Raw genomic sequence first — 20,662 nt, forward strand, 5'->3', positions numbered from 1 at the left:
GATCATGCTACGACGCCCCTTGGTATTTACCCAAATGAAGTGAAAACTTATATCCATACAAAACCCACACATGGACATTTACAGCAACTTCATTCATAATTGCCAACATTTGGAAGCAACCAAGACACCCTTCAGTTGGTGAACTGATAAATGAACTGTGGCATGTCCAGACAATGGGATATTTTCAGCATTAAAAAGAAATGACCTATTAAGCCACTACAAGCTATGGAGGAAAATTTCCTGCATATTACTAAGTGAAAAAATCTGAAAAAGGTACATACTACATTATTCCAACTGTATAACATTCTGGAAAAGGCAAAACTATAGAGACAGTAAAAAGATTTGTTTTTGCCAGGGTTAGGGAAGAGGGGTGTGTAAATAATCAATGGCAATCAGAGTACTCTGTACAATAGTAAGATGGTAGATACATGTCATTATATATTTCTTAAAATCCATAGAATGTACAACACCAAGAGAGAACTCTTGTGTAAAGTATGGACTTTGGGTGATCATGATTTATTAATCTATGCTCATTTATTGCACAAAATGAATCATTGTCATGTGGGATGTTGATATGAGGAGGCTGTGTGTGGGGAGGCTATTTATAAACTCTCTGTACTTCCCACTCAATTTTGCTATGAACCTAAAACTATTGTAAAAATAAAGTGTATTCATTTAAAAAGATTACATTATTTTTAAAAAAGATTATACGTGAAGAAATATTTGTAAGGCTAACTTTTTTCCTGTAATAAGCAATGTGCTTATAGCTAGTTAGTAAGTAATCCAACTAACTCCCCTCCAAAATGAAGGAATAAAACATATTCATGTTCAAAAAAACAATGTAGGAATTGATTTTTCTGGATATAGAAGAAATACGCTGCATTTTGATAATATTTACTTATTGCATTTTTATTGTAATTTCAACAGATAAGACTGACAAACAGCATCTTAATAAAATGTTCAGATTATACACACATGTTGTAAAATATAAGCGAGAACAAACTGAATAAGTAGATAGCCCACAAACAAAACCACAAAATTTTCAGCTATTGGAATTGGCATATGCTATGGGAGCTTCATATGTGTAACAGAAATGAAATCCAAGCTGGAAAGTATGTATGAGAAACAGAATTCTAAAAAGTGATGAAATAAGTATGGAAAAAAAACTAAGTAGCTATTTTAAAAATTTAGATAAAATAAATGAAATTAAAAATTCAATGGATAGTCAGGCATACCTTGGAGATATTGTGGGTTCAGTTCCAGACTGCTTCAATAAAGTAAACCACACAATTTTTTTGGTTTCCCAGTGCATGTAAAATTATGTTTACACTCTACTGCAGTCTATCAAGTATGCAATAGCATTATGTCTAAAACAATGCATACACCTTAATTAAAAATACTTTATTGCTATCACCTGACCATCATCTGTCAAGGCAGGGTTGCCACAAACCTTCTACTTGTAAAAAACACATTATCTGCAAAATGCAATAAAGCAAGATGTGATAAAAAGAAGTATGCCTATAGATAGATACAACTGAAGATAGAGTTAATTATTAAGAAAATAATCCATACTTCAGTCAAAAATGACAAAATAGATAGAAAATATAGAAGAGGAGACATGGAGATAAAATGAGAAGACCTAACTTATATTTTGTTGCTGTCTCAGAATGAGAGAAAAATAATGGAGCAGGGACAACTTTTAGGACATAATGACAAATATCCAAAACTTAGGAAAGACAGTGATCTACAGCAAGAAATCCACATCAACGCACACACACAAACGTTCATAGAACCATTTTAACAGGCTCAAACAGAAAACATCACAAATGTCCATCAAAAGTAGAATGCGTAAACAATTGAGGTATATACAGTTAGTGGGTACTACAAAGCAATACAAATGAATAGATATCTACTTCAAGCCATAACCATTAAGGATCTTGTAAACACAATGCAAATGAGAAAGACAACCATACAATGTGATTAAACTTGCACAAAGTTCAAGCAAACAAAACTTACTTGTGTATAGAAGACGAAATTACAAAGTAAAGTAAGTAGGTATTTTAGCCAGCAAATGGGGTTCAAATCCTTCTCTCTGACCTCTTCCATTGCCACATCTCTGACTTTCACTTTTAGAGACCTATTACACTTTTGGTTTTTTGAGTTTTTTTTTTTTTTTTTTTTTGGTTTTTCAGGGCCACGCTTGCAACAATTGGAAGTTCCCAGGATAGGAGTCAAATCAGAGCTGCAGCTGCAGTCCTATGCCACAGCCACAGCAATACAGGATCTGAGCCATGTCTGTGACTTACACCATAGCTTAAGGCAATGACAGATCCTTAACCCACTGAGTGAGGCCAGGGATCAAACCCGTATCCTCATGGTTACTAGTTAGGTTTGAAACCTACTGAGTCACAACCAGAACTCCCTATTCCACTTTCAGGGAGCCTTCTGATTACACTGGGCCCGCCTGGGCAATTTAGGATAATGTCTTTATCTTAAGGTCATGAGATTAGCAAACTTAACTTCATCTGCAATTTTAATTCTGCTATGCCATTTAACATATTTATAGGTTCTAGGGGTTAGGATGTGGTTATTTCTGGGAGGGCTGTTATTAATCAACAAGTTACATTATTTATTTAAGTTCTGAAATACATTTTTATGTTACTAAGTCTCTTTTCACCTAAAGTCACATTTTGACTTGGAACAGATATTTATGTCACTAAGTCTCTTTACAATTCACCTAAAGCCACATCTTGAAGTTAAATTCATATTTGAAATTGATATAAAATATAATGCCAAATTTCATTATCATTCTTCCAGTGGTTTTACACATTTACTATGCCAATGTGGAAATTAAGTTAAATAATTTTCTCTTCCAGCTCAAAGCCAAATATAAAATCAAATTAAATATGTAGATATTTTGTAAAAGCATAGTGAAAATCTGGCATAGGTATAATACATACTGATATTATTATGATTCCTTAATTATAATCAAATTCTATATAGACAGTCATTGAACCAATTCAATAAAGAGTTTTACTATGAAAAATGAAAGCAGTGGGACATAGGTATATACCTACATACATACATACATACAAATACACACAATCCAATGCTTATTAGTTTATAAATCTCCCTACATCCGCTATTCTCAAACAGCTGAAGTTCTTCTAGTCTTACTAAAATGAGTTAGAAAGTAACGGCCACATTATAATTTAAGACTCTAAGTTTAGAATCAGTTTGTTTCCCACGTTTACTATGAATAATCATTGCAATAGCACTTAAGAACCCATCTCATTTGATAGTTCCAATCAAACAGATTTTATCAAAAGCCTTTTTCCACAAAGTTTATGATTCTTCATAATAATATGAACTGCATCTCTGATTACTGATGAGACATCTCTAATATTATCCTACATAAAAATATTAGTGCAACCCTAAATCTGAAATTCCTGATATTCCCAAATCCTTAACTAGCATTTAAAAAAATCTCCCTTTTAATATACTTGTACCTCATTTAAAACTTTATCACCTCTCAAACAAAAATATCAGTTTGTAGTTGACTTAGAACTCCAATTTGATAATGATTTTCCTCTTGAACTTAGTTTGAATCTCACATAAAAAAATTGCAAAGATCAGCAATTTAAATACACATTTTAGGTGAAAAATTCCATTTCTAGACCTTGTATTTAACTGTCATTCATGCTTTACTAAGTCATGTACAGAAAACAACAAATAAAGATGCATGTTTCCATGGATGATGGCAACAAGTGTGCCATGTTCTATTGTTTGCAGTCTGGGTTGGTGTATTAGGCTGCTTGGGCTGCCATAACAAAATACCTTAGAATGGGTGGCTTCAACAGCAGAAATTTATCTTCTTGTGGTTCTGGAAGCTAAAAGTCCCAGATCAAGATGCCAGCATGATCAGTTTCTGCTGAGAGCTCTCTTCCTGGCTTGTTGATGGCTGCCTATTCAGGCCTTTCCTTGATATGTGCAAGCAAAAGGGTGGATGCAAGGAAAATTATTATATATAATTTATATAATGTATAAATTCTTATATATAATTTATAAATTATTTATAATATAAAAGGGGAAGAGCTCCCATTATGGCAGAGTGGAAACGAAGCCGACTAGTATCCATGAGGATGTGGGTTTGACCCCTGCCCTCACTCAGTGGGTCGAGGGTTCTGCGTTTCTGTGGCTGTGGTGTAGACCAGCAGCTGGAGATCTAATTCGATCCCCTAGCCTAGGAACTTACATATGTCATGGGCGCAGCCCTAAAAAAGCAAAAAAAAAAAAAAGGCAGGGTAGGGAAGGATGGAGAACAAGTGCATGCCTGCTAGCTTTCTGGTGTCTCTTTCTTATGAGGACACTAATCCTATCAAGATCAGGGCCTCACCATTATGAACTCATTTAACTTTACTTCCTCAGAGGCCCCATCTCTAAATACAGTCACACTGGGCTTAGGGCTTCAGCATGTGAATTTTGGAGGACACAACATTCAGGGCATTAACAGTCAGCCTAAATGGCCATATGTAATGGTAACACATCTTCTAGCATAACCTGGGAGTCTTTTGGAATTATGGCAGGCCCAGGATTCTCTTAAAGTGATCCTGAAACACTGATTCATTAAGTCAGTTGTAGGCATAGTTTGTTAGTAAAGTATATCTCAATAGAGGGTCTCATCCAGAGAAAAAGGCTTCTGAAGATATGTCTCTCCCGTAGGCCTTTCCTTCTGGCATGCAATCTATGACAAAGACAAGTCACCAAAAAAGAAGGTGACACACTGTTATGTGGAGAGTCTCCAAGTCCATCAAATTTGTTCAAATTGTATTGGCCTGAGTCACCAGAGTACACAGCATTTTGTGGTCACATTAGTAAACTTTTAAGATGGGTGTGATACACAGAAATTCTCATTCTAACAGGATAATTGCTGTTTCTGGAGACCAGCAAGTGAAGGAAATAGGCACCAGGACAGAGGTCTGAGGAGCTGGTACTGCCTGGGTCCAAGAGGCTTAGCTGCTGCCGTCAGTTTTGAAGATAAGGATCTAGGGTGGTTTGAGATGAACTTCAGATTTATCCTGGATATAAAAAGAGGTCTTCAGATATGTTTTCTATAGTCAAGACCAAGCCTTTCTTTTGGCAGGGATGTGTGACATTAGAACTACCATATGTACAAAGCCCTGGGCAGAAGTCCCACTAAACTCCTACTGTAATGTGTCATCATCAGGCTTAAGGGAAGCTGGGGCTTCAAGTTTGTAACAGGAAGTGTACCAGCTTAAGGACTCATAGGCCCCTGTTACAAGCTCCATTTTACAGCTGAAGTGCAAATGGCAAGGAGAGAAGGAAAACTTTCCCAAAGCACTATTTTTATCTTTCCAGAATCTTCAGGGAGTTGTGCTGTGATCTGCTTTGTCCGCCAATCAAGAAAGCCTAAAGACTACCTGAAGGTAAACTGTAGGGAATTTTTGAGTGTCTATGTGGGGCTTATTGACAACATTCATTACATTTTTGTATCATACAATTATAAGAAAAATGAACGTAAAATATTAAATAAAATATTTTTTATTAAACCTAAGGACAATCTATACTGCCTCCACTGTGAACCTAGAGCATAATCTGATCTTATATAAGTACATATGGAAGGAAAGGAGGATTGAGACCTTAAGTCACTGGTTGATTTTTCCATGAGTAGTTTTCTTGCCATGGTGAGATGGAAGGGAATTTGGTCCAGATTCTGAGACTGTGGAGTTACTCAGCCTGCAGTTGGATTCCTTACCACGGGGAGGCACTGTTAAGCTGTGGCAGTGCTCTGGACTCCACTTTTCAAGGATGCTGGAAAAAGAACCTGTTAAGTACTCTGTTGGGAGCCCAAGGAGCACAACTGCAAACAGTATGCTGCACCCCCACCCCCCAAATAAACCAAAATCAGCAACATCTGGGAGGCAGGTCCCAACAGAAGGCCCTTGGAATCCTTGTGTATTGTCCCACATATAAATAATCACTTAGCACTCATGGATAGTTCTAGGCACTGGAGGTTTGTCTGAACAAAACATACCACAAGTCCTGACCTTATGAAGCTTCCATTTATCAGGACAAACTTCTGAACCTAGATTTAGCTTTAAGAAAAATAACTCAAACACATATTAGAAGTAGGCAGTGGATTTTAGGGCCGACGTTCACAAATTAGGGTTAGGAAAGTGGGTGGAACTGGGCCATAGCTGCAGGGTTTAGGAAAAGAGGTACAAGTTCATTGAGGTTGGCTTGAGAAACATCTAGAGTCTCAGAAGCATCAAGTTCTAAGGGATGGACTGTCAGGTAAGAACAAGATCAAAAGCTGAGTATGTACATAATACAGATACACAAGATGCAGTTGGTGGGATGAGGAGGCAGAGCCAGAATAGAGCCTGAGAGAAAATACTGGAAAATAGTTTTTGTTTAATTAGCTATGGCCTTACCATAAGCGGGGAGTGGGGTGGGGGGATGTCATGAAGAAAATCTTGCTCATTTATGCAAGTACAATATTTGTGATTACATTTTATGTTAAAACTGAGCAGCTGCAGAAAAAGAATCTGACTTAGGATCCCACACTTTGAAATGTTCCCAGAGCAAGTTCTAGCCTTAACTGTTCACCTTTATTTGTTCTTTGTTTTGAATTGGATGACTATATTGACAGGAAGGTCCTGTACTTTCTTTATCATAGGACTTACCACGGGTTCCTTTAATTATCAGCCTCCCTTCCTAAACTATAAGTTCTAAAAGAAAAACTGCTTTGATGTCATTGTCCTTATATTCATGGCTGGCACACATCACAGCGCCTGACTTCATATTAGGCAGGGCCACCTTATATAGCTGTACAGGTTGTGCACTGCCCAACTCCAGGGGCACCATACTCATAAATATGATGTGAATGGCACCCCTGAAGTCATAGAGTTCACAGCCTCACAAGCATTTATGGTGGCCCTGGACCTCATCAATGTTTATTAAATTAATGAAAATATTTTTACTGCTTATGATTTGTTGTCAAATGTCAGATAAATACGCCAGCTGGTGACACACATAAGAGTACATGGCAAGGACAATGTCACACTGTATAATAAATAAAATGGATTTCTATTTTAATCTTATACTAAAAGAGATGCCTTTGAAAATTTGTGATTACTGAGTGAAGTGACAGAACAAGAACACTTCATTTCAAAAGCTCAAAGTTCTAGTTTGAGAATAAGTAGAATCCAGTTTTCTGTGAAATGTATGATTTTAAAAATTAGAACTTCTAATATAGTTAAATGAGCAAGCTAGGAGATTCATTTACTTAGATGAACAAAAAGCCTGGGGAACAAAATTTATTATATTTTAATAGAATTTGATCTCCCTAAAACATCCTTACAAGGTAATTTTTATAGTTATATATACTTTGACAATATGGCCACCATTCTTTTCCCCACATTACACAGGCTACAAAGATAATGTAAAATACTTCATTCATCTAATGAACTTCAAGTTCCCTTTAACAGAAAGAAAATAGCAATGAGGACAAAGTGATAAATGTCCATATGTAATCTTACAAACCATAAACTAGATGAAGTGACTGAAAACATAATCATTTCTATCTGTGCATGAAGTTTGGAAATTTTGATATCTTACCACTTTGGGCTATGATTTCTGGCTCCTTTGATAATTCTAAGTTCATGCAAAATGTTAGCTGAGATATGTGTATCTTTTAAAACAATATCCAGAATTAGTATATTAATTTAATCCAGTAATGCTTATGAATGTTTAAATCTTTCCAAAATAAACCTTCATGATCTTTTCCAAAATTGTGATTATGAAATGTAATGAGAATAAACTGAAGTTATTTTATTCATAAACACAATATCTGTTAGAACAACTTGACATGGGGAGCTCTTGAAATGTGGTGGCCTCAACTGGCCTATTTGGTGTTGAAGAGAAGTCAAAATATGACTGTAACATTGCATGAAACATTTTCTTTAGTGAATAAATGATGAATGTTATTATGGCTCTAAAATTTCATTTAAAGTACGTGCCTTTTTCAACACAAGTAGAGTGAAATTTAATTACTAAAGCAATACAAGTAACTGGGAATGAAAAAACTTGATCTCATAGCAAGGATCACTTGAGGCACTGGTGAAAAATTTAGACTTCAGCAATCAAATCCAGAACAAAATCTCAAATGGATGCTGCTGTGATAGGAATGCGATTATCAGGCAAGCTTTTAGGACATTACTGTACATGCTAAATCTTCAGAATTACTGACTTAAGAGAACATTTTTCAAGTTCATTTAATAGTTTTATTTATTTCACATGGCCTGGGAGGTTGACACACCTGCTTTTCAAACGTGAAAATTCTAAGGCAGCCATGTGTACTTAAAATTAGACTCAGGTTTAGCTTTATTTAACTTGCAGTTAGATATGTTTGCTAAAATGATTGAATTCAATTTCCAAATGAAGGGTCAGGGTTTCAGGTCCTAGGAAGGGTCTGAGGTTTTACTCTGCTTGCAAGCTAACAAGTTAGCCTGCCAGAGTTTCATGGATGCTGGGAGATAGGGAACTGATGGGTCAGAGACCTCGAGATGGGGAGGCTATTCTGGCTTATCTGGGTGGGCCTGTTCTAATTCCAGGATCCTTAAAGTGAAAAAACTTTCCTGGCTGGGGTCTGAGAAAGGGATGTGAGAATGGAATCAGGGCCAGAGAGAGGTTACTTTAATGGCTTTGAAAATGGAGGAAGGGGATCATGAGCCCAGGAATGAGTTCAGACTTTAGAAGCTGCGAAAGGCAAGGAAATTAATTCTTCCCTTGAGTGCTCAGAAAGAGCACAGCCCTACTGACACCTCGATGTTAGCTCAGTCAGACCTTGGTTGATCTTCTGACATCTAGAACTCTAAGATAAGAAATGTGTGTTATTTTAAGTGACTAACTCTATGGTAATTTTTAAATTGCAACAATAGCAAATGAATACAGGCAGTACCCAGACTGTCAGCATTTGGGTAACAGTTCCCCCAAATTCTAGTTCCCACAAGGCAAAGTGGGGAAAGCTAAGTGATACTTACACACTGGGTGGCCTTCAGTAGAGGAATCCTGAGTTTAGGAAACCTGTATGCCTGCCCCTAGCTCCAGAGAAACACACTATCTGTATCTCAAGGTCATGTGCTCTATGGCATCCTTGAAAATATTGTCTGAAAAGATTGTCTGTGTCTCATTTGCAAGATATGCAGAAACACAAGCAACCCATAGAGAACCGCTCCCCAACACAAGGTACTATCCAATTCATTACTCAAGCATTGCTGAAATATCAGAGTTTTCATCATTCAAAATGAGGGACATGGTGATCTCTTGTATAACAATAGGTGGTAAAATTGATAAAGATTGATAATAACTGTATAAGAAATGTCTGCTAATGTGATCTTCAAAAAATAAAATTCGTTATTCTAAAACCAAAATTAATATGAGGCTATGCTGTGTTTGTTATATTTATAATGTTAAACAGACACATACAAATATACCATCATTACTGAAACTGATAGAGGGAAGGCAATTAGTATTGCCAGTCTGGAATTTTATGGCCGCAAACCACTTTCCTACTTGAAACAATTGCTTTTATTATGGAGTTTTTTTTTAAATAATGTGAAGTTTTTGAATAGTCTCACTACCATTTTATAGCAAAAGCAGACTGTGCTTTTTTATATAAGATTTATTTTTCTGTACAATTAAAAATATATTTTTATTGAAATTTAGGTTAAAGTGATCAAAGTTGCAAAGGATATGAATTGTGTTTTCCAGTAAAAGCAGCTGAAAATATCAGTGTATGATAAACTTTTATGTTCTTCTCATGTTGATAGGATAAATTAAACCTAATAATTCATTTAAAGGAACTACTTTACATCCTGTAGATATTATTAAATGAAATAGTACCTGTAAATGAAGATATATTCTCAACAGAGGTAGGAAATACACTGGGTCGTGCAGTTTGCCTCATCAACATTATAGTCACCATAGTTACCACTATGATCCCTAAGTTACAAGGTGCTCCATTCTGCTCAGTTTAGCCAATGTTTGTGAAACTCCTTCTAACAAAATATATTCCCTTATCATCCAGGTTTGCTCGTGGGGATGTCCAGGCAGCTCCATGCCCTCTATGAATTTAGGAGAAAACTTTCACTTGTCACTTAGTCTCTCTGAAGACTAAAATATTTCTCAAGAGAGCAATTTAAGGATTGACCCTTTCTCACTTTAGAAAAGATTAAGGGGGTTGTGTTTCTGAAATTTATTTCTGATACCCGACCCCACTGCCACCATGCTGGTTAAGCCGAAACTCAAAACTACCCCTTGGTACTCTGCTTTGTGTTGTTCCCGCTGTGACTGCAGAGCCCATTTCTGCAGTTTTGAGCTGCTCCATGTGAGGATTTACTAATGAAGAGCGCTATCAGGAGACTGCATGGCTCAAAGTAGAAGGAAGAAAGAAGTTTAGAGAAGGAGGAAGGGACTGTTCTGTGGGAACCCACCCATGAGCCTCTATATTATAATATTACAGCCTCTATCTTTGTACCCCAGCCATAAAGACGAAAGCTACTTTCTGCACTTACTACCTCTCTGACACCTCAGGTTCCCCTTTCAGCCTTTTCAGTTTTCTAATTATTTAAAAATAATGATTCTTTATTTTAAATTCTTTCTTTTAAAGTAAGCGGTCTACTTCTGTGTTCTGACTTGATCCCAACTTCTACAATTTCCCTATTCATATGAAACATCCCAGAGTTCACCGTGGGTGGGAACGCATAAAATCTTGGGGGAAATGGGCTCCAGGCTAGAGCTCTTCCACAGTCCACAGATTACTTCATGCTTGATACAAGGGGGTCACATGTTCAGTAAACATAAACTGAATACCGACTGCTTCTCAGGCATGATGTTTAATGAAAGGTGGAATTTGTTCCCAAGCAATTCACATCTAGAATAGTGATCAAGGCAAATCTAACAAGGCTATAAAATATAGTAATGTTAAGTTGTTGAGAAAAGCAAAAAGAGTCATGATATGAATACAGGAGACACCTAAAATGATAGAAAGCACCACCAGAGACTTCCCACGGAGTGCGGCCAGGACATAATCAGGCAAAAGATGAGCAGAAGCAATTTCTGGGAGAAAGAACCATGCATGCCTAAGCCAGGAGGTTTGCAAAAGCATTACCACTGAGAGACCTGAAAATCATTTCGCACAGGCTATGAGCTATAAGGCTTTTCTAAAGATGAGTCTGGAGGAGTGGGCAGAGACCAGATTATGAGGGGGCTTTTCTGTCTTCCATGGAAGTTTGGTTTCAAATGGACACTATTAAAGACATTCAAGACAACTATGACTCCATTTTACTAATGCTGTTTCAATGAAACTTTTAAACAAAGTACTGTATATACCGAAAAGTATACAAATAATATAAATCTCAGATTGTCAAAAACTGAACATGCCAATATAACCAGAACCCACAGAAATAAATCAGACATTACCAGTATATCCAGAAGATCTCTCCTATACCAAAACCTAGTCATTGTCACCACCAAAGGAACCATTATCTTAACTTCTAAAACCATGGATTAGCTTAGCTTCCTTTTGAATTTCGTGAAAGTTAAATGAAGCAGTATGAAATTCTGTTTCTGGCCTCCTTGGCTCAACATTGCTAGTGAGATTTGTCCATGTTTTATTTATTCATTCTCATTGCTATGTAGTCTTCTATTGTATGAATATTCCACTATTTATTTACATTCTCTTGTTGATGGACAATTAAGTTTTTTCCAGTTTTTAATTATTTTTAAAAAACTGCTATGAAAACTTTGGTCCATGTCTTTTTGGTGGATTCGTGTACACATTTCCACTGGGTGTCTACCAAATAAGTGGACTTTGTGAGTATACATATGTTCAGCTTCAGTACATATTGCCAAAGAAGTTGTAGTAGTTCACATTTCCACTAGCTGTGTTTACTCCACACACTTGCCAAAGTTGCCATTGTCATTACTTTGCATTTTAGCCATTTGACAGGTCTTTAGTTATATCCTATTGTGGTTTTAATATGTGTTTCCCAGATGAATAATAAGGCTGGGCACATTTTTATGTTTTACTGGCTATTTGATTACTTGAATATCCTTCTTTATGAAATGACTAGTCAGGAGTTTCTTATTTGCGAGTATTTTTTTTAATCCATAGATTATTTTGAAGTGTTGTACTTGTCCAAATATTTGGTGATTTTCTAGATATATTATTGTTACTGATTTCTAATTGAATTGCATTGTGATTATAAAATGTAACTTGTATGATTTTCATCCTTTGAAATTTATTGAAACTTCTTGTATGGATCAGAATATATCCAAGTGCATGTTCCATTTGCATTTCTTAAAATGTGTGTTTTCAGGAAAGGAAATCATAAAGAAAACAAAAAGACAACCTACAGAATGTGAAAAAAAATTGCAAACATTGTGAGTGACAAGGCCTTAATCTCCAAAATATACAAACAGCTCACACAACTCAATAACCAAAAAACAAACAACCCAGTCAAAAATTGGGCAGAAGATCTAAATAGACATGTCCACAAAGAAGACATACAGATGGCCAACGGGCACATGAGAAGATGCTCAGCATTGCTATTAATTAGAGAAATGTAAATCAAAACAACATTGAGGTATCACCTCACACCAGTTTGAATAGCCATCACCAAGATGTCTATTAAAAACAAATACTGGAGAGGGTACGGAGAAAAGGGAACCTCCTACACTGTTGGTGGGAATGTAAATTGGTGCAGCCACTATGGAGAACAGTATGGCATTTTCTTAAAAAACTAAAAATAGGCATTCCCTTGTGGCACAGTGGGTTAAGGATCTGGCATTGTCAATACAGCAGATCAGGTCACTGCTGTGATACAGCTTTTATCCCTGGCCCAGGAACATCCATATGCCACAGGGGTAACCAAAACAAAACAAACAAACAAACAAACAAAAAACAACTAAAAATAGAGCTACCATATGGTCAAGCAATCCCATTCCTGGATGTATATCTTGAGAAGACAAAAACTCTAATTCAAAATATACAAGCACCCCAATGTTCACTGCAGCACTATTTAGAATAGACAAGATGTGGAAGCAACCTACACGTCCACTGATAGCTGAGTGGATAAAAAAAATCTGACATATATATATATATATAATATTTTATATATATATATTTTATATATACTCAGCCATAAAAAGAATGAAATTAAGACATTTGCAACAACATGAATGGACCTAGAGATTATTATGCTAAGTGAAGTAAGTCAGAGAAAGACAAATATCACGAGATCACTTATATATGTAATCTAAAAAATGATACAAGTGAATTTATTTACAAAACAGAAACAGACTCACTTCAAAAGAAACTTATGGTTATCAAATGGAAAAGTAAGGAGGGGTGAATTAGAAGTTTGTGATTAACAGGTACATACCACTATATATAAAATAAGTAAATGATAAGCAGTACAGGGAATTATATGTTATATAATTTATGCAATATCTTGTAATAACTATAATGGAAAATAATCTTAAAAAGAGTTTATATATATGTAATTTATATATATATATACATATATATATATGTGTATATATATATATATATATATATATATATATATAAAGTTCACTTTGCTGTACACCTGAAACTAACACATTGTAAATTAACTATACTTCAATTTTTTTTTTTTTTAAGGACCGCTCCCACGGCACATGGAGGTTCCCAGGCTTGGGGTCCAATTGGAGCTGTAGCTGCCAGCCTATGCCACAGCCACAGCAATGCAGGATCCAAGCTGCCTCTGTGACCTATGCCGCAGCTCACGACAATGCCAGATCCTTAACCCCCTGAGCGAGGCCAGGAATTGAACCCGCAACCTGATGGTTCCTAGTCGGATTTGTTTTTGCTGCGCGACAGGAACTCCTTCAATTTTTTTGTTTAAATGTGTGTTTTATGGTTTCTGGCTGTAATGTACAAAAATATCGATTAGGAAAAATTTGTTCATAGTGTTTGTCATAGATCAGGTTATCCAAAACCAGATCCTGAGAAGTTTTCAATGTAAATTATTTATTAGATATCAATATCTATGAATAGGGTTAGAGGTGGGTTAAGATTATGCAAAAGGAGAAGTTAGATTGTACTGCAATCCCAACAAAGACTTGGACAATCCCAAAGTACTGCTTGGAATGTACATGTCTCATCAAGATTGTCTCTGGTGGACTGAAAAGACTCAATCAGCCATTAAATGTAGAACCCTTCCATGATCAATTCTTGGATATGGGCTACCTAGGATAACAGATATGCTCTTAGAGTTTCTGTAGCCAAGGTGAAATATGAGGGAGCTAAAACCTGAGGAAACAAGTCTTTCCTTGAATGGGCACTTGGGTGTTGAATCCTTGCATCTGCCAGTGTTGTTTAAATCTGCATGCATTCTTACTGATTTTTTATTTTACTTGTGTTAAGTGTTTATTTCATGTGTTTTGAAGTTCTGTTGCTAGGTATATACTACTTGATGAATTGGCCCCTTTATCATTATAAATTTAAGTTTTTAATCTCTAGTAATGCTTATTTTCTTGGGATTTACTTTGTGAATAAAGCCACAACGTCTTTCTCATATCTAAAGATTGTGTGGTACAGAATAGGAGAAAATCTTTGCAAATGAAGCAACTGACAAGGGACTAATCTCCAAAATATACAAATACTTCATACAGCTTTATATTAAAAAATAAAACAGGAGTTCCCATTACGGCTAAGTGGGTTAAAAACCAATATAAACTCCATGAGGATGTGGGTTTGATCCCCCGTCTCATTCAGTGGGTTAAGGATACAGTGTGGCCACAAGCTGAGGCATAGGTTGCAGATGCAGCTTAGATCCAGCATTCCTGTGGCTGTGGCATAGGCCTGTAGCTGCAGGTCCAATTTGACCCCTAGCTTGGGATCTTTCATATGCCACAAGTGCGGTCTTGAAAACAAAACAAAACAGAAAAAAAAACAATAAAAAATGGTCAGAAGATCTAAATAGACCTTTCTCCAAATGGATGGAGATGGACAGCCAAAAAGCACATGAAAACATACTCGCTATCACTAATTATTAGAGAAATGCAAGTCGAAATTACAATGAGCTATCATCTTACACTAGTTGAAATGGTCATTATAAAAAGTCTACAAATGATAAGTTCTGTAGAGGGTGAGGAGAAAAGGAATCCTCCTATACTGTTTGTTGGAATGTAAATTGGAGCAGTCACTATACAGAACAACATGAAGGTTCCTTAAAAAACTAAATTTAGAACTACCATATTATCCAACAGTTCCACTCCTAGGCATATATTCAGAGAAAACTCTAATTCAAAGGGATACACACACCCCAATGTTCATTTCAGCATTATTTATGATAGCCAACAGATGGGAGCAACCTAAATGTCCATCAACAAAGGACTGGACAAAGATGTGGAGCATATATTCGATGGAATATTACTCAGCCATAAAAACACATGAAATAATGCTATTTGCAACAATGTGGATGGACCTAGAAATTATCATACCAAGTGAATTAAGTCAGAAAAGACAAATATCATATGAGATCACTATGTAGAACTAATAAAGAATGATAGAAGTGAACTTGTTAGAATCAAACTCAAAGATTTTGAAACCAAACTTATGGTTGCCAAATGGAAAATGATGGGGAAAGGTATAAAATAAGAGAATGGAAATGACACAAACTACTGTATAGAAAATAGATGAGTAACAAGGACCTACTGTACAGCATGGGGAAACCTACTCAATACTCTGTACTGAACTATAGGGGAAAAGAATCTGAAAAGGAATGGATATATGTATGTGTATAACTGATTCACATTGCTGTACACCTGAAACCAACACAGGAATATAAATCAATTATACTCCAATGAAATTTAATTTTAAAATATTGTATAGTGTACCTTTTTCAGTTTTTATTTCAACTAGTTTTTGTCTTCAAATTTAAAATACGTTGTTTGAAAATATGTAGTTTTGTCTTGCTTTCTTAGTCTGAAAATTGATCTTTTGAGTTTTTAGACCATTAATAGTTAATGTAATGATTGATATGGTTGAATTTTAAGTCTACCATTTTACTATTTTTTCTACATATTCTATATATTAATTCCTCCTTTCTTTTTTTCTCTTTTTTTGGATTAGTCAAATATTTTCTTAGTGATCCATATGTCTCCTCTACTGGTATGTCTAAATGCTTACTTTAGTAATAAGTTATAGTCTATATTAAATTAAGAGTATAAAAAACTTATAGTAGTATAATTCCATTTATAACCTCTTTAATACATTGGCCTGATAATTTTTTTTTTGCTATACTAGACTTTGTATACGAAAAATTGTAAAAGCTCTGGCAGCTATTATCTTTTTCTGGGAGAGTTAAGCATATTTCACAGAGGAAGAAAGAATAAAAGCATATTACCCTAATCCAATCACAGGCTGAATTTACTGACAACAAGACTGTTCTTTTTTGAGGTTCCATCTTTCTCTGTTTTATATTAATTTTTTTTATTTTTTAGGGCCACACCCATGGCATATGGAAATCCCCAGGCTAGGGGTTCAGTTGGAGCTGCAGTTTCTGGACTACACCACAGCCATAGCCATAGCAATGCCAGATCTGAGCCGCATCTGCAACCTACACTGTAGCTCATGGCAATGCTGAATCTTTGAACCCACTGAGTAAGGCCAGGAATTGAACCCACATCCTCATGGATACTAGCTGGATTCTTAACCTGCTGAACCACAACAGGAACTCTCTACATTAATTTTTAAAGAGTAGCCCAGTGGGGATCCCAAAGTAGAAGCTAGTGGGTTTACTAGTGTGGGCTGCCCCTTTTATAAGATATGAACAAATATCTAAGTGAAACACTGTCAAGTATTGGGGGTCATTGCTCTGTCCCACTTTTCACCAGGATCTCAGCTCCATAAATACTGGCTGCTTTGTCAGTCCCAGACTCCAATTTTTGTTTCTCAAATCATAAGTTGCCAAACTCTCTGTTGGCTTCTCTGCTTCTTTTGTGTGTGTGTGTGTGGTGGGGTGGGGAGGTGGGGAGGTGAGGTTGTAGCCTGAACTTCAGGATTTTTATTTTTCCCCCAGCTTTATTGAGGCATAACTGACAGTTAAAATTCAATGTGTTTTTCTCTGCTTCTTCATTATAACTTTCTGACAGAATTTTCAGTCTTTTGCATAGTGCCAAGAAGTGGCAGATGTCCAAGGAGGGATAGGAGCTTGTAAAATGCTGAGTTACCACTCTGTACTTCCTCTTGCTCAGTGATCTTAGCTACTTAATGAATATTTCTCATGAATTTTTTTAATTTTTTCCCTGGTTGTTATCAGTGGCAACATTAGTCTTCCACAATTGCTCTATCACAGATAAAAGTGGAAGCTCATATTGCATTTTTAAAGATCTCCCTCGTGTTACTATAGAAAATGAATTTAGGGGAAACCAACTTGGAATAATAGGCAATAACCTGGGTGACAACCGGTAATGGATAGAGCTATAATACAAGCAGCATGGCTAGAAAAATTCATTAAAATTATTTAATGAATGATTAGAACATGTAATTTTCATGGTTTGGTATGGGTAGAAGAAAGAGAGTCTCTGGGAGCCTTGTAGGATTCTTGCATGAACACTGGGGTACATTCAGGTTTTTCACTATGGTAAATAATATTTCACATCTGGGGGTGACAATTACTGTTTTAAGTATGGAACTTGCTATGTTTGAGTTGTCAATAGGATATCTAGGTGGACATGGCCAATTGACAGTGGATTGAGAATTCAGAAAAGAAACTTTGACTAGAAATAGATTTTATTTATTTATTTATCTTGTTTTTTAGGGCTACACCCAGATATAGAAAGATAATGGGGAGACCAGAGTATGTCAGTATCATTTTAACATACAAAGTAGATTAAAATACCCAGGAGGAGCACCTACAAAGAAGGAAACAGATCAGCCTCAGATATAACTAACTTGCTTTGGAACCCCTTGGAAGAAAATAAAATGAAATAAAACCACAAGCATCAATTTCATGGTTTTACTTCTCTTAATTTTCTCATATTGCTGTCCTTCTCCATTACAGATTTCGATGACTGTTCCCCAAAATGTAGAACACCCTTTTTTTAATGAAAAGAGGAAAAAAAATCTCAAAAGTGATGTGAGTCAAAGGAAAAGGGAAGAGTTTCCCATGGTTCTCTATTTTAAACAAAATAAACTGGCTGATATCACTTGGATAAACCATTACATCCCCATATTACAAGCCATGCTTATGACTTGGATTGACAGGGAAAATCAAACACTCTAGAAAACACACTACCATAATTTCAGGAGATTCATTTTAAAAAAGCAAAACTAAGTTAATAGAAATTTCATGAAATATATAGAAAGCAATAATGGCAAATATAGTAAGAATGTGTGACATTATAAAAAAGTGTATTGGTAACAAAAAAAATTAAAACTTTTTGGTAAATAACAATATAGACTGCATCCCTCAGTGGAGCCAACAACCTCAACCATGTGCTGTGAATTGCTTGATGAAAAATAAATTCTATTTTAATTCTATTCATAAGGACATGTGGTAATTCTACACAGTACAAAGATGAAAGAAACTACCATTTCTAAAAAAAGATAAAAGTATTCAATCAAATTAGTAGGTGATAAATAGTATGGAAATATATATAGTATACTGTGGATCTCTTTGTTAACCAATTACCTTCTTTTGATAATATAATCTTCATTTTCCTTTAGACAACAAATCTGCCCACCTACCCATTTCTGGAATATGGTGGGCTTATATTGGCCCTAGAGACAAGCAAATGTCCTAGGCTGGCCTGCCAGTGTACTGCATCTTCTCTGCCACAGCTTCTGATTCAGGAATGCTCAAGTAACCAGAAATAAGAGTCAATTACATTGTTTCTCTGGAATATTAGGGAAGAATTATTTCTAGGGAGGCTGCAAAATGGAAGTACGTAAGCCTGGTTTCACTTGTGTTCATCTTGTCATGGCCCCTATGCATTCCAATTACCCAGGACAGTCCTAGTTCACACCTGTTGTCCCAGCATACTTAGCAATAACATCGTCCGGGTTTGGGTTAACAAATAATATAATAACTTTATTATCTGAAGGAAACATACCTATGAATAAATTTTAAATGTAAGAAAGCAAGCCTGGGAGATAAAAAACAACCAGCAGATTCTTGACAGCATCATTCTTGCCTCCCTGAGCCAGGTATACCTGAGAATAAGTCTACCCTTAGATTATGCTGTTGTGTGTGTGTGAATAAATAAGTAACTCATTTTAGAATGTGGCTTAAATTGAACTTCTGACACTTGCAATGGAAACAGGACTAATTATTATTATATGCTATGCTAGAAGTTTGCTTAATGACAGGACAAGGTGTACATTTAACACAGAGATTCACTTACTCTTATCCCCAAGAATAAGAGTCAGAATCTTCTTTATTCTTAATTTCTTTACAAGAAAGTTCTTACAAGAGCCTAGAAACACTAACCATTCTTCTGATATAAAAATCACTAAATTCGGGAAGTTTCCATCATGGCGCAGTAGAAACGAATCCAACTAAGAACCATGAGGTTGCGGGTTCGATCCCTGGCCTCGCTCAGTGGGTTAAGGATCCAGCGTTGCCATGAGCTGTCATGTAGGTCAGATGCAGCTTGGATCTGACATTGCTGTGGCTCTGGTATAGGCCAGAAGCTACAGCTCCGATTAGACCCCTAAGCCTGGGAACCTCCATATGCCATAGGTGCAGTGCAGCCCTAAAAAGACAAAAAAAAAAAAAAAAGAAAAAAGAAAAAACCCACCACTAAATTCAAGTTTAAGGGTATTATTTATTTTTAGTGATTTTCAGCAATCTTCTGCCTGAAATATCACTCTGTCTTTCATTATTAAAAACCTATACTCATCTTTAAAGATTTATAAAATAAACTTTATCTCCTCAAGGATGCCTATTTCAACAGCCAGGTGGGAGAACATGAACTCCTCTGTGCCTCCAAGAATCAGAGTTCTATGATCTCTATCATAACACTTACCATGTTATTTTTTAAATCAGCTTTATTAAGATATGGTTTGCATATATTAAAATTTACCCATTATAAGCATATAGTTCTGACAATACACATACAGTTTTGACAAATGCATAGAGTCATATAAGTACCACCACAATAAATATATAGCACATATCCATCTCCCCAAAGTTTCCTCTGGCCTCTCTGCATTCCATCTCCTTCTTCCACCCCAGTCCCTAGCAGACACTGATCTCTATTTCAGGATGCCTTTTTCCTTCTCTAGACTTCAGATAAATTGAATGAGAAACTACATAGGCTTTTGTGTCTGGATTCTTTCACTTAGCATAATGCTATTTAGTGTTATCCATGTTGTTAAATGCAGTGATATTTTTTGTTCTGAATGATATTCTTTTGTATGGATATATTATATTTTATCTCTTTACCTACTGATTCAATGATGGACTATTGGGTTGTTTCCAGTTTGGGTGTGCTTTACAGAAAAGTAGTTTGCACACTTGAATATGACTTAATTTTTCATTGCTGAATACCTCATATATGGTACAAAAATGTACCATATTAATAG

General features: G+C 35.9%; 1 long non-coding RNA gene across 1 annotated transcript in view; it reads right to left on the minus strand.

Annotated features, from left to right (window-relative positions):
• Window positions 1-925: 925 nt before the first annotated feature.
• Window positions 926-20,662, minus strand: part of LOC125118672 (uncharacterized) — a 39,440-nt gene continuing 19,703 nt past the window's right edge. Inside the window, exons 2-3 of the long non-coding RNA XR_007132869.1 lie at window positions 5,661-5,832; window positions 926-3,980 (exon numbers count right to left, since the gene is read on the minus strand). This is a non-coding gene — a long non-coding RNA (uncharacterized LOC125118672). The remainder of the gene's footprint in view (window positions 3,981-5,660; window positions 5,833-20,662) is intronic.

The sequence above is a fragment of the Phacochoerus africanus genome, chromosome X, assembly GCF_016906955.1.
Source record: "Phacochoerus africanus isolate WHEZ1 chromosome X, ROS_Pafr_v1, whole genome shotgun sequence".
Taxonomy (NCBI): domain Eukaryota; kingdom Metazoa; phylum Chordata; class Mammalia; order Artiodactyla; family Suidae; genus Phacochoerus; species Phacochoerus africanus.